General features: G+C 44.3%; 1 long non-coding RNA gene across 2 annotated transcripts in view; it reads right to left on the minus strand.

The window, feature by feature from the left end:
* Positions 1–12,191, minus strand: part of LOC147022087 (uncharacterized) — a 79,086-nt gene extending 66,895 nt beyond the window's left edge. For both annotated transcript variants that reach the window (XR_015060628.1, XR_015060629.1), the window contains exons 1-2: positions 11,969–12,191; positions 10,494–10,583 (exon numbers count right to left, since the gene is read on the minus strand). This is a non-coding gene — a long non-coding RNA (uncharacterized LOC147022087). The remainder of the gene's footprint in view (positions 1–10,493; positions 10,584–11,968) is intronic.
* Positions 12,192–14,094: the final 1,903 nt, after the last annotated feature.

Raw genomic sequence — 14,094 nt, forward strand, 5'->3', positions numbered from 1 at the left:
GTGAGTTCACTGAATCCACCGTCGTTAGTTTCATTGAAATCTGTGAATCCATTCTCAAGTTATAGCATAACAGACAGACAGACAGACAGACAGACAGACAGACAGACAGACAGACACTGCTCCTTTTATTATAATATACAGGGTGCTTCAAAAATATTGATACAACTTTGATTTCTTGCCATTTCTGTTTTTTGACCTATACCATTTTCCTTTTCAGTGTTTGGTGGTGTTATCGTGGTATTTGTTCTCTGGGATGTCTAGCTCCGTAGCTCAATTTTGCCATTGACAGTGAAGCAGAAGACAAAAGTGGTGGCTCCGTGGTATGAGACTAAATCATATATCGATACCCGCTGGAGGTTCTTCTGGGAATACGACCTCAGAACACATGATGGACCCACAAATTGGACCATTCAACGTATTGTGTAACATTTTTAGCACAAGGTTACAGTGCACAACCAGTGCAAGGGCAACAGTGGCAGGCCAGCATCAGTTGCCAAGAGCCAAGCCAACATCAACGCTGTGCGGGATTCTGCAGTGGACAGTTCCAAGAAGTCCCACTGCTGGCACTCCCAGGAGCTCGGCATCAAACCAACATCAGTCTGGCATACCCTCACTAAAGAACTGAAGTTTTTCCCATACATCATCTCTATTAGGCATAAACTTAGTCAAGATGACATGAGAAGGAAGCTTGATATGTGCAGTTGGCTCAGTGACAGGATGCAGTGGTACCCAAACTGGATCAACCTGATCTGGTTCAGTGATGAAGTCATTTCCACTTGAATTATGGCATCAACAACCACAACAACATTTTCTGGTCGACAGAACCACCTGAAGAGATTACTGAAAAGTACCTGAAAGGGCCTAAGGCCACATGCATCTGCGCCTTCATTGCGAAATGGGAAATGCTCGGACCTTACTGGCTTGAGAATGACAACAGGACGGTGACGATCAACGGTGAGCACAATCGGGCCATGCTCCAGAAGTTCCATAATGATCTAGCCCAAAAGGTCACCCCAAACCAGCTCAGCTTGACCTGGTTTATGCAGGATGGTGCACCCCCACACCCCAGGATGGTGCATACAGCTGGTAACACCATCACTTTCCTGCGGCGGCTCTTCAGAAACCGCCTCGTTTCCTGGGTACCGCTCATGACTGGACTTGAACCCTCTGGACTACTGGTTCTGGGGGGCTGCCAAGGGCTCGGTCTATGCCAACTTCTCTGTCACACTGGATGATCTGAAGCAGGTGTCAGAATACTTCCAGGCAGTGCTACATGAGACCTACAGGAATGTTGGACAGAACTTTGGAGTCAGGATCAATGCCTGTCTGAACTAGAACGAGGCAAACATCAAGAACATCAATTGCAAGGATTTTGTGTCGATGCCAATTTCAGACCTTGGGCTCTCACTAACTCCAGTAGTGATTTACTGCAAAAAGCCTGGTATTGGCTTAGCGGTTAGGGTGGTGGCTTGTGATCCTAAGGTCCTGAGTTTGAGCCCTGTTGGCTACTGGATTTAACACCAGGGGGTTGACTCAGCCTATAATCCTTATGAGGTTGGTGAAATGAGCACCAGTGTTCTGGTAATAGGGGCACTGCATCAGTGGCATAGCCGTGCCCCTAACCAATGATGCAACCAGCAGCCAAAAAGGCTGCACATGAAGGGAAGGAACTTACTGTAATAACAATCAGTGATGGAAAATACCATGTCATAAGCTTTCAAGAAATGTTTGGTTCATTGTTCCTGGGGTTTCTGTTTCGTGGCAAATAAACAATTGAAGTTGCATCACTCGTTTTGAAACACCCTGCAGATTTTGTTCTCTACCTCCCTGATCGTTGATCATCAGTTCCACTTCTTCCCATGTCACTACACCTTACATCCATCCATTGGGAGCAGACTCTGTACAGAGGATTGGTGCTGCCTAAGCAGTCTCCTTGGCTATTGGGCACAATCCTGGATGGGTCACCACTCCAACACAGGACACCAGAAAGCTGGCACAAATTTTGCCGCACTCGGAAGGATGACAGGGAGAGTCAACCCCACCTGGTATTAATTCAACAGTAGAGTGGGATTTGAAATCAGGATCCTAGGATCCCAAGCCTACCACCCTCGCCATTAAGCCAACACCAGGCATATGCACCTTACGTGTGCGGCTTCTATTCGAGTTCACTCTAAATCTGAAGCAATAATCAATGAACACCCTCATTCTGAATGAAGCAAGAGGTAAAGGTCGTTTAATTGGGCGTATGGTGTGCTTTTCATTCTGGCTGGCTTCCCATCAGATTTCCAAACGATCACCTAAAGGAATCTAAGGTTCCTTGCAAGACTTAGTCAGATCTCCTTCTGTGCTCACAAGCAGGAGGTTGCTTTGGATGTATTTCTCTCCCATGCTTTATCTCGAGAGGCGATTGCCCTAAACAGTATTATTCTGGGACAAACCTGTTCTTGAAAAACATCAATGACCTCTCTTCATCACTGGAATGTCATTGTCACACTTTGCAAGGACTCCAGTCTGTGTTGGATAGTTCATCACCCCTTCCCCAACATCCCTCTCTACCAATCTTTAGTACATAAGCAAACAGTCATTTACCCGGAACAGGTCGTTTTGTGAAATAAACATTAATATTTTTCCTTTGTCCCTCTATAAGGACGTTCTGGCAAATTCACCAATTTTTCTGTGGTCAACCTGCCACCCCTCACCCATAATTATCTTCTTCCTTAAGCTTTGATACCTGAATTATCTCAACAGAAGAAGAGATTACACTTATCAGAGCAGCACACTTCTTTGCATGCATTCTACTATATTAAACAAGATAAATTGTTATGGGTATGTTGGTCGGGTCATGAGTGGCTTCTCTCAACCCGCTTCCTGACCTTTGACCCTGAAGCCGACGAGCCACAGAAAACTCCGCAGACGGGATGCTAAGCAACCAAGGTGACTGAGTCAAGTCTGAGGTGACTAGATCTGGTAGGGTCCCCGCATCCAAATCTCACGTGACCCTCCCGGTGATTTAGTTATCCCAGATGGGGAACCGTGCTCTTGTCTCCCCACCCTTATCTATTAATTAGGTACGGCTGAGCGGAATCATAGGTGCGACATCAGCTTGGCTCCATAGCGAAACAGTGGGGTACAACCTCCCATCTACTTATAACATGCTGTATCTAAACAATGGAGGAAAATAGACACCGAGCAGGTTTGGAAATAACTCTGTTGAAGGGCACATATTTGCAGGAGATGGCAGTGTCACACAAGAAACATTCTTCACCCCAAGCACTCAAAATAACCCCTTCTGCAATCAATCTTATCACTAACAAGAGAGAGGCACCTCATACATCTGGGACATTTGATAGGGGACAGAACGAGGAAGAAGAAGAAGAAGTCGGGTTGGATGGGCGACCCCTTTGTCACCCGTACATGAGCCGGCTGGCCGACGTGGGTATGAACAAAGTGTAGATGCAGGTGAGTGAGAGGTGCAGGTGGGAGTTGCCCTATCATGCGGTATCGTGCAGTGCTAGTTCTGAAAATAACTTTTGTTGGACTGGAGTTGATACAATCCACAACAGTGCGAGTCAATGAGGTGTATGCACTGGAAAATGCAAGGATATATGGTATGTGTGCAAAAACGTGTGAGGGAGTCAGTTCTACCGCAACTTTGGTCAGCACCCGTCCTGCTTGCTGCTTTGGGAAGTGCCACGCTTGGCACCTTTGTGTTCCACTTGGAGCACCTTGGTTTCCGGTTGGTACTTTGCATTCCGCTTGGAGCGCCTTGCCTTCCGCTTGGTGCTTTGCGTTTCATGAGGAGCATCCTGCTTTCCTTCTCGGTCCACCTAGCGCTCCGAAAGCCCCGTCAATCCGACTAGTTCTCCTTCACTCAGGACGTGAACTCCCTGAGGATCTGGACTCGGAACTCAACCCTCAGCGTTGTCCTCCTTTGCTCCATTCTTGGACTGCTCTCTTCTCCCAAACTGTATGTACTGCACCCAAACTGCACATTAACTGTTCGCAAACTACTCAGTCAGGTTTTTAAAAAATTGCCCCTGGACTGTGTGTCCAATCATATCTGCTTTCGACAACCAACATGCACTGATTGGCTGTGACGTGCTGTGATTCAGCTGCTGGAGTTCAACCCCAGAGTGGGGGGCAGGGCACTTTGGGAATGCTTCGCTTGATCCGCGATGACTGGCATACCAGAACGGCGAAGGATTACGACAATTGCAACACTAGAATGGCGGTTATTTGGTCGAAATACTGGTGAGGTGAAATGGTTTGAAAATGTGGTTAGGAAATGAAGCATGAGAATGGAGGTTCGAGTTCAGGTGTCAGAAAATGAGGGTTTGAGGATGGGTGTTTGAGAATGAGAGTTTGGGAATGAGGTTTGAATGCAGAATTGGAGAATGAGTTTGGGATTGAGGTTTGAATACAGAATTGGAGAAAGAAGGTTTGGGAATGAGGTAGAGAACAATAGAGGAAAGTTCTAACTACAGTCACAACGCATTTCCCTGTCCCTGATGCAAGGGGCTGGGTAACTGAACTAAACAATATCACTTTGAAAATATCTAAACTCCAGGATTATTTACGTGTCAAATGTAATTCCCTGGGCACAACTGCAACAATATACATGTATGTATGTATGTATGTATGTATGTATGTATGTATGTACATCTGAAAATCACACATAAAAACATGGCTGTCCTGATCACAAAATTTTACATGTGTATTGGTAGTACCCAGTGTCAGGTCATGCGCATAAATAAAAAAATCCCTCCTGCCTTTCGATTATCATCTCCACCAAATTTTACATACGTGTTCGAAGTACCCAGGGTTGGGTTATGGGCACAACCGCCCCCCCCCCACCCAGAGGAGAGGGCTCTCCAATGCTCCGGAAGAGAGCAGGTGTTTCTAGTAGAGGAAATTAGCCAGATAATTAAGGAGACTTTGACACAATTGGCAAACAGCTAGACTATGAAAGAGAACTAGCCTGTAGAAAAGAACAAATAAGAGGCCACAATTATCGCTTGTTCTTTCATACACTCCATCAGGGAAGGGAACATGAATACAACTCCCCTGCCTGTCTGTCTGTCTGTATGTTCGTGTCTATGTATTTTTGCCAAAAAAAACTTTTTTCTCTGCAATCACTTGGCCAGTCGATGCGAAACTTTCAACATAGGAGGGATTCCCCCATGGAGAATATTGCATTGATAAGTCTGACGTCATATGTTACATTGGTATGGCAGTCCCTGACTCTCTGGAAAATCCTCTTTTTCTCTTTTCTGATAACTCCACCCTCTGCCGTACCATCTGTCATCCCTCAGACCAGCAAGCAGCAGCTTCTTCGCTCTCTGCAGATCTGGGTAAAATCACAAACTGGTCCAACACTTGGAACATGTCTTTCAATCCGGACAAATCTCACACTCTCAGAATGTCTCTCCAAAAGGACCGTTTGGAACCCCCCCCCCCATCTACTTTCTCAACAATCCTCTGGAAGAAGTCTTTTCTTGCAAGCTTCTGGGTCTCACTATCTGCCATGATCTTTCCTGGGAAAGCCATATTTCCAACCAGGTCTCCAAAGCCAGTCGCCGACTGGGAATCCTCCGTCGTGCAAAGTCCTTCCTCGGCCCACCTGAGCTCTTGACCACATACAAAGCTTTCGTCCGCAGCCTGATGGAGTACTGCTCTATTCTCTGGGCTGGTGCTCCTGCCTCCCACCTTTCTCGGCTTCATGCAGTGGAAACCAAGGCATTTTGGATCATTGATGTCTCCTACTATGAGGCTGAGTCTTTGGGCCTCTCACTCTCTCACCACAGGCAGGTCGGTGGTCTTTCTGTCTTCTACCGTCTCACTCAGTCTCGCACTCCTCTGCTGTGTGTGATTTGTCCCCACCATATTTCTGCAGGGCACTCAAGTTCCGCCAACAACCCCCTTCTGGTAAAACTACCAAAATCACAAATCACTGCTCACCTTCACCCTTTCATTCCTCTTTTACCCGGCCTTTGGAATAAACTTCCTCACTCTGTTCAATCCTATCCTCCCCTCCAGGCCTTCAAAACAGCTGTTCACCACCACTTCTTATCATCCCCCACCAAAATCCTCGATCTTTTCTACCCCCGTTAATCCACGCCAAACCCACCTCCTTCAAATTCCCTGCTTTCCTTCCTGAAAGTCCCTGTAGTGTCCATCTTGTATTCCCCATATCCCCCGCTCCATCCCTCTCCCTTCCACAGATCTCCTCATGTCTCTGTTCCTTACTGTTTTGCCCTTCCCACGCCCCTGCTGTCTCATGCCCCCCCCCCCCCGCTGTGTGTTGTGTGTTAGATCTTATACAAGCCTTGACAAGGTGCGCAAAAAAAAAGAAAAAAGTCATATTGGATTGGATGTAGTTTGGTATGACATAAAAAATTAGACATCTTCTCCAAAACCGCTGAACGCAAAAAACTGAAATTTGGCATGTGTCATCAACTCCCCATGGGGTGTATAGGGTGACAATGATGATGTCATTGATGAAGTGGTATTCCAGCCATAATTGGTTGAATTGATATCCTTGTCTGAAAAATCTGAAACTTCATATCTGATCAGATCTATGACCCGGTGTAAGTGAACAATTAAATTTATGACGTTATCGTTCACATGGCCTGGCGGCCATTTTGGATTGAAAATAAAAATGTAAAAACTCTTCTCCAGAACTGTTTAGCAGATCGATGCAAAACTTCATACATATGATAGACTAAGCATGGGGAATCGACATAGTTTGAAATATTTTTCATATTTCATTGATGCAATTTAGCCTTAATGTACACAAAACTTGTCATTAAATATCCTAATAATAATTAATCAATAATTTCACTAAAGCTGTGGATAATGGCAATGTATGTGACATAATAGAGTGTACAGTGACATATATGGGCCATAATACTGCCCAAAATGGAAGAACACAGTATGTCCATTTAATTAAAGTTTAACTTTCAGTGCTTAGCTGCTACTGCTGTTTTGAACTGCAGTATGCTTCTCTGAGAGCTATAGCTTATAAGGAGGGGTAGAGGAGATACTGTAGATGTGATTTCATGCAAAAGGTGAAATTCGACAAAAATGGACATATTGTGTTCTTCCATTTTTGGGTAGAATAGCAGTAGTCCATAAGAGTAGCGGGTTCAGTTAACGATGGTATTTTTGTTTGGAATGAGCATGCAAAGTGAGACTATGCACTCTACTGAGTGCTGTTCTAGCTTATACAAGGATTTAGGCTCATGAAGGAGCAAACCGAAAAAGACCAGTAGGCTTACTAGTCGAGATGCCAAACAGCCATTTCAGGGCGAAGCGTGCTTTCGCGTCATTATGAAGTTTTTTGGTTGATTGATCATCTCTGGGCTATCCTGAATCAGAATCAGCCGGGTACCAGACTCACACCCTTGAGGAATTTTTTTTAGAGGTGAAAAACAAAATGGCCACCACCGACTTTCGATAAATTCAGTTTTGGGGTATATCTTCACTTCTATTGCACTTACACACACAATTTTGGTTTCTACTACTATGTTTCATGCAACAGACAAGGTAAACGTTAATGATTCTCTCAAGATTGGACGACAACAGATGGTGGAATTTGAATCTGGATGGCCAACAAGCTTCAGCAAGACACTAACCAAGAAAGTGACCCTGATGGCTTCGACCAAAAAGAGCATCAAGCTGGATGGAAGGCCAGTATATGATACCGAATTGATCTTCACCCGAGTCATACGTCTCCAACAATACAGGGATATTGATATCAAGGATGTCCTCTCTTATGAACTGTCCCCTGTCCCAGCCTCCTTGTTTGATGAGAGCGGTGTGATGCGGGCTCAGTCGAAAGCAATCCTAAAGATGAAACACCAAGTTGAGCAATCAAGTCGAATCCAAGCTGTTCCAGATGCCGTCATCATGGATGGATGCGCCATGTTATGGACTGTACATTGGCCCACAAATGGTACAGTTGAGGATTATGTGATCAACTTCATGGGAACCATCAAATAACACCTGGAGTGTTGTGACGTATACCTGATTTTCGACAGATACATCAAAATCATCACGAAACAAATGATGAGATCCAGTCGCGCAGGTCATACTTCAAGTCGAAAACATCAACTCAACTTACACACAACACTTCCAGCGCAAAAAGTGGTCCTAAATGTAGCCTACAACAAAGTACAATGTTTGATTTGATCTGTCAGTATCTGATGACCCACATTGTGGACAACCAGACCAAACTGGTGGTCACCGGAAAAGATCCTACACCAGTACAAGTATGGAACAATTCCACTCTCCAGAGACAGGATCTGAAACACACCATGAATCATCATCCAAGATGTCATCACAAGATGTCATCATCATCCATCACTTAGTTAGAATTGTGTCAGGTGTCAGTGGTGACTCGCACATCAAAGTGGTCTGCGACGATACAGATGTCTTTGTCCTGTTGATTCATTTCTATCTCGAGGAAAAGATGACTGTGGATGTCAGCATGGAGAGTCCATGTGCTGGGAGGGCGAACGTAGACATTCGCCAAACAGCACTGAAGCACTAAAGCATCGCCAAATATCTGCCTGCTGTACATGCTCTGACCGGATGCGATACTGTGTCGTATTTGTTTGGCATTGGAAAGGCCACAGCGCTGAAGGTACTAATGGGCGGACATCATCCCACCTTACTTGGTCAGCTGGAAGCAAACAAGGAAAAGATGATATCTGAGGCAACTACCTTCATTGCTGCCTGTTATGGTTCCAAAGTCGAAGGTGATATGTCCACACACCGGTATCAGTTGTGGAAGTCTAAGATGGCCAACTCCAAGATTACCTCTGCTCCGAAATTGAAGTCATTGCCCCATCGCATGATGCCTTTGTTCAACATGTACATCGTGCTCATCATCAAGTCATTATATGGAAATCGGCCACTCAGTCAGACCCTCCGAACTTGGATCCCATCAAGTATGGATGGCAATAAAGTGAGGATGGTGCGACATTGTGTCCAACCACACTTCCACCTGATGTGTCTGCTGCACCAGTCACCATTCTGCAGCTGATCAATTGTGGATGCTCCACCAGCCGGCCATGTTCCACCAGAAGGTGTGGTTGTGTGGCAGCACAGATGTCATGTTTGATGTTTTGCAGTTGTAATGCTGGATCAGACTGTTGTAACGAACAGACAAGGGAAGTAGCTGCTAATCACGATGACGATGACGAAGATTGAACATAATGGAGAACATCCTTATCAAAGTTAATATTTGTTTGCCTAAAAATAAAAGGTAATTTCAAAATCATATACATGTTCATACTTACTTTAAGATATAACCCAAAGTTATAGTCAACTATCCACATTTATCCGGATATATTTGTGTAAAAATCGTATTCCAATATATACATCAATTCATTGATCATTGCAAGTAAGTTACTTCAGCCACCATTGACTATTATTTTATGTAGTATTAATATTTGAGGGTTCATCAAATTCAATTTCTTACTCGAAGTGATCAGTGGAACTGCAAAATAGACATTTTTCATATTAAAATGATGGCCATTTTGAAAATATGAGACAGGTCATATATATATATATATATATATATATATATATATATATATATATATATATATATATATATATATATATATATATACACCTTCAATTTTATCATTATCGGATTCCTTGACTATGAAAACATAGTGGTAGACACCAAAATTGTGTTTGTAAGTGCATTAGAAGTGAAGATATAGCCCAAAACAGAATTTATCGAAAGTCGGTGGTGGACATTTTGTTTTTCGCCTCCAAAAAAATTCCTCAAGGGTGCGAGTCTGGCACCCGGCTGATTCTGATTCAGGATAGCTCAGAGATGATGAATCAACCAAAAAACTTCATATGACGCCACAACATGCTTTTTCACATTTCCGCTGGACTATACAGACTACCAAATGGTATGGGGGGAGTTGGAGAGGAGAGGGGAGGGGAGGGTGGGGGGGGAAGGGGAGGGGAGGGGAGGGGTGGATACACACAAGGGGGAAAGATGCCGCAGTGATGACGTCATTTTAATTCACCTGAAAATTGACATCTGCCCAAGGATGAAGGTTATGTTTTCACCCCTGTCTGTTTGTCCGTAAGCAGGATATCTCAAAAAGTTATGGACGGATTCGGTCAAAACTTGGTAGACAGTTTGGGTGTGTGACAAGGACAAATTCATTAGATTTTGGTGAAGATCCAGATCTGCATCCGGATATGAGAATATTTTTTGATCTTGTAAGTGATTCTTCACAATTGAAAGATGGGACCAAAAACGATATATACCATGATATTTCAAAAATAATTGTGGATGCATTATGACGAAACTAGGTGGATGAGTTGGTTAGGTAACAAGAACAAACCAATTAGATTTTGTTTCAGGTCCAGATGCAGATAGGGGCTATCAGTGGGGTACAAAACGTAAATGTTCAGCCTGGTGGAGGTATGCACTCTACCGAGTGTCGTTCTAGTTCTCTCACCTGGAATGTAGTTCGGGGAGCTTAATGGATGGCGCATTGTCTGTTCATCAGTCCGTCCATCTATAAACACTTGCAACTTCTTCTCTGAAACTACACACACGATTTCGATGAAACTTGACAACCTTCATCACCCAGTATGAACCAAAATTTGTGAACGGCATTAAAAAAATATCGGGGTCGATGGACAGTAAGGGGGGGGGGGTTGCACACTGAAATATTATGTACCTGCTCTCTTCTCCAAAACCATACACACAATTTCGATGAAACTTTACTACAATCTTCATCACCCATGATGTACGAAAGTTTATTCACACCGTTAAAAAGAAAAAATATCGCCTCCCCCCGTAGGGGTCTACGAGGGGGAGGGTGGGAGGTAGGGGGGCTGCCCCGCAAAATAGGTATTTGCTGCAACATCAGTTCATTGGTACATTTTACTGATTCCGTCCCACGTTGACTTCCTCCCCAGTATCATTATTCTACCAGGTGAGCGCCCAGGGGTATTGCCCCAATTTTTTTTGCACGTGTTGCTGCTATTCGACTAAGAAAGGAAATTTCATCTTCTTCTGGTCTATTGGTCTTGTAATATCGTCATCTTCATCGTACGTTTTTTTAAGCCCTCTGTCCCCTCCATCACCAACCTGCGCTTGCCCAGATCTGCATATTTCACCTGGTTCTAATTTCTTTGAACCCGGACCACTTTGCTCTTCAAGCATTAATTTCTGCATCTCTCCTACCTCTTGCACCTTGTGTATTCTTTCTTCCATTGTCTGGAACACCTTTCACAAATTGAAGGCTGATAGCGGAGCTGCCTAACATACACGTCACACACACACACACACACACACACACACACACACACACACACACACCCACACACACACACACACACACACACACACACACACACACACACACACACACACACACACACACACACACACACGAGACAAGCCGGTAGGCGACATGGATGGTCCCTATATAATTGCATACAAGTCATACAGTTTTTGACGGATCGGGATGAAAATTTTTGACAAAGACGTTGATTATAGTGCACATAAAAGCCTGGAAGCCGATTTTTGATTTTCGAAAAAAAAAATATATATATACATATATATATATATATATATATATATATATATATATATATATATATAAATATTTTTCAGATTTTTTCTAAAATTTCAAAGTCCCGTTGCTAGGCAACGGTGCTCAAAAGCATACAACTCGATCTTGGTATGAACTTCCCAGTCAAGTTTCATCAAAATCGGTTGACTCCTCCGGCCTCCAGAGCTGTCCATTACAAACATACAGACGGACGGAAAACCTGAGAATAACGGGAGTCTCGTGACCCCCAACACAACGTGCAGGTCGTTTTTCACGTACAGGTTGTGTCATGACATGAGGATGTTTACAACACCACCCCATGACCCTCCCTCCTCCACATCTCGCAACGGCATCACTCAAGATGCACATACCTAACGTGCAGGCAGCCAACGACGTCAGACCGACTCTGACTGGATACTCGGCCAGCTCGTTCTACCTGCAGTTATGGTTAGCCAGATTCGGTGCTGCGTCGAAGGTCAATACCTGGGAGGGTATACCTTTATTGCTGTTAAATAGGGCAAGCGTGCAAGAAAAGCACAGACCTTATATAAAACACCAAAAACCTGCAAGGGAACACTTATGTTCGATATTTCACCCTTGACTCTTCAGGAAGAAGAAGAAGAAGAAGAAGAAGAAGAAGAAGAAGAAGAAGAAGAAGAAGAAGAAGAAGAAGAAGAAGAAGAAGAAGAAGAAGAAGAAGAAGAAGAAGAAGAAGAAGAAGAAGAAGAAGAAGAAGAAGAAGAAGAAGAAGAAGAAGAAGAAGAAGAAGAAGAAGAAGAAGAAGAAGAAGAAGAAGAAGAAGAAGAAGAAGAAGAAGAAGAAGAAGAAGAAGAAGAAGAAGAAGAAGAAGAAGAAGAAGAAGAAGAAGAAGAAGAAGAAGAAGAAGAAGAAGAAGAAGAAGAAGAAGAAGAAGAAGAAGAAGAAGAAGAAGAAGAAGAAGAAGAAGAAGAAGAAGAAGAAGAAGAAGAAGAAGAAGAAGAAGAAGAAGAAGAAGAAGAAGAAGAAGAAGAAGAAGAAGAAGAAGAAGAAGAAGAAGAAGAAGAAGAAGAAGAAGAAGAAGAAGAAGAAGAAGAAGAAGAAGAAGAAGAAGAAGAAGAAGAAGAAGAAGAAGACGTCGACGGAAGAAGAAGAAGAAGAAGAATAAGAATAAGACGTCGACGGAAGAAGAAGAAGAAGATGAAGAATAAGACGTCGACGAAGAAGAAGAAGAAGAAGAAGAAAGAAGAAGAAGAAGAAGAAGAAGAAGAAGAAGAAGAAGAAAGAAGAAGAAGAAGAAGAAGACGTCGACGAAGAAGAATAAGACGTCGAAGAAGAAGAAGAATAAGAATAAGAATAAGAATAAGAATAAGAAGAAGAAGAAGACGTCGATGGAAAAGAAGAAGAAGAAGTCGACGGAAAAGAAGAAGAAGACGTCGACGGAAAAGAAGAAGAAGAAGAAGAAGAGGAAGAAGAAGAAGTCGACGTCAGAAGAGGAAGAAGAAGAAGAAGACGTCGACGACTCTCGACGCCGCCACCGCAGTGACAGCGCGCCAGGGTCACGCCACGAGGTCCTCCAAGCCGCAGCTCTCCTCGAGCTCCCCCTCCGCCATCACCACCACCATCACCACGAACAACACGAAAGGCCCAGCGGCCGCCCTCCCTCGCCGTCGGCCGTACGTCGGCACGGCTCGCACGTAAAATCAATAACCAGTCAGGCGAAACGACTCTTAGCTAACGCGAGGTCGGTTTGTATTAGGCGCGTGAAATGAAAGTTTGTGCCCGGCCGGCGCGGCCCACATCGCCAATGATTAACATTAATCTTCCTCGGTGTTTTCCTCCTAAATGAAGTCGCGGCCATGACGCCCGCCAGCCCGTCGTCCTCCGCCGTTTAGCGGCCGCAACGTGCGGGTTGATAAACCGACTAATTACGGCACCTTCTCCCCGCGTCAATACCTGGTTACCCGTGTAATTGTGACAAATGGTTTAATCTCGCCGTTTACTAAACGCATGCACAAACTTTCGCGCCTTGGTGCTTCCGTATGTGTGTGTGAACTTGATGGTGATGGCGTTTTTTGGAGGGAAAAGTCGCTCGTGGCCGTTTTATTCCGAATGTTTGAAACTTTTAATAATCCCGCGCACGTGTTTTCGCACCTCCATTGTTACATAACCAAGGAACCATCCAAGAGGATGAGCGCCGGTTGACATCGATGGGCGAAAAAACCTTTACACGTAATGTATGTCAAAGCGCACTCTTTTTGGCCAATCAGATTCCCCCTTACCTCCCTGTCACTCCACCTTTACACGTAATGTATGTCAAAGCGCACCCTTTTTGGCCAATCAGATCCCCCCTTACCTCCCCCTCACTCCACCTTTACACGTAATGTACGTCAAAGCGCACCCTTTTTGGCCAATCAGATTCCCCCTTACCTCCCCCCTCACTCCACCTTTACACGTAATGTACGTCAAAGCGCACCCTTTTTGGCCAATCAGATTCCCCCTTACCTCCCTGTCACTCCAC

Source organism: Eptatretus burgeri, chromosome 8 (genome assembly GCF_056783735.1).
Source record: "Eptatretus burgeri isolate ZD-2024b chromosome 8, Ebu_testis_v1, whole genome shotgun sequence".
NCBI lineage: Eukaryota > Metazoa > Chordata > Myxini > Myxiniformes > Myxinidae > Eptatretus > Eptatretus burgeri.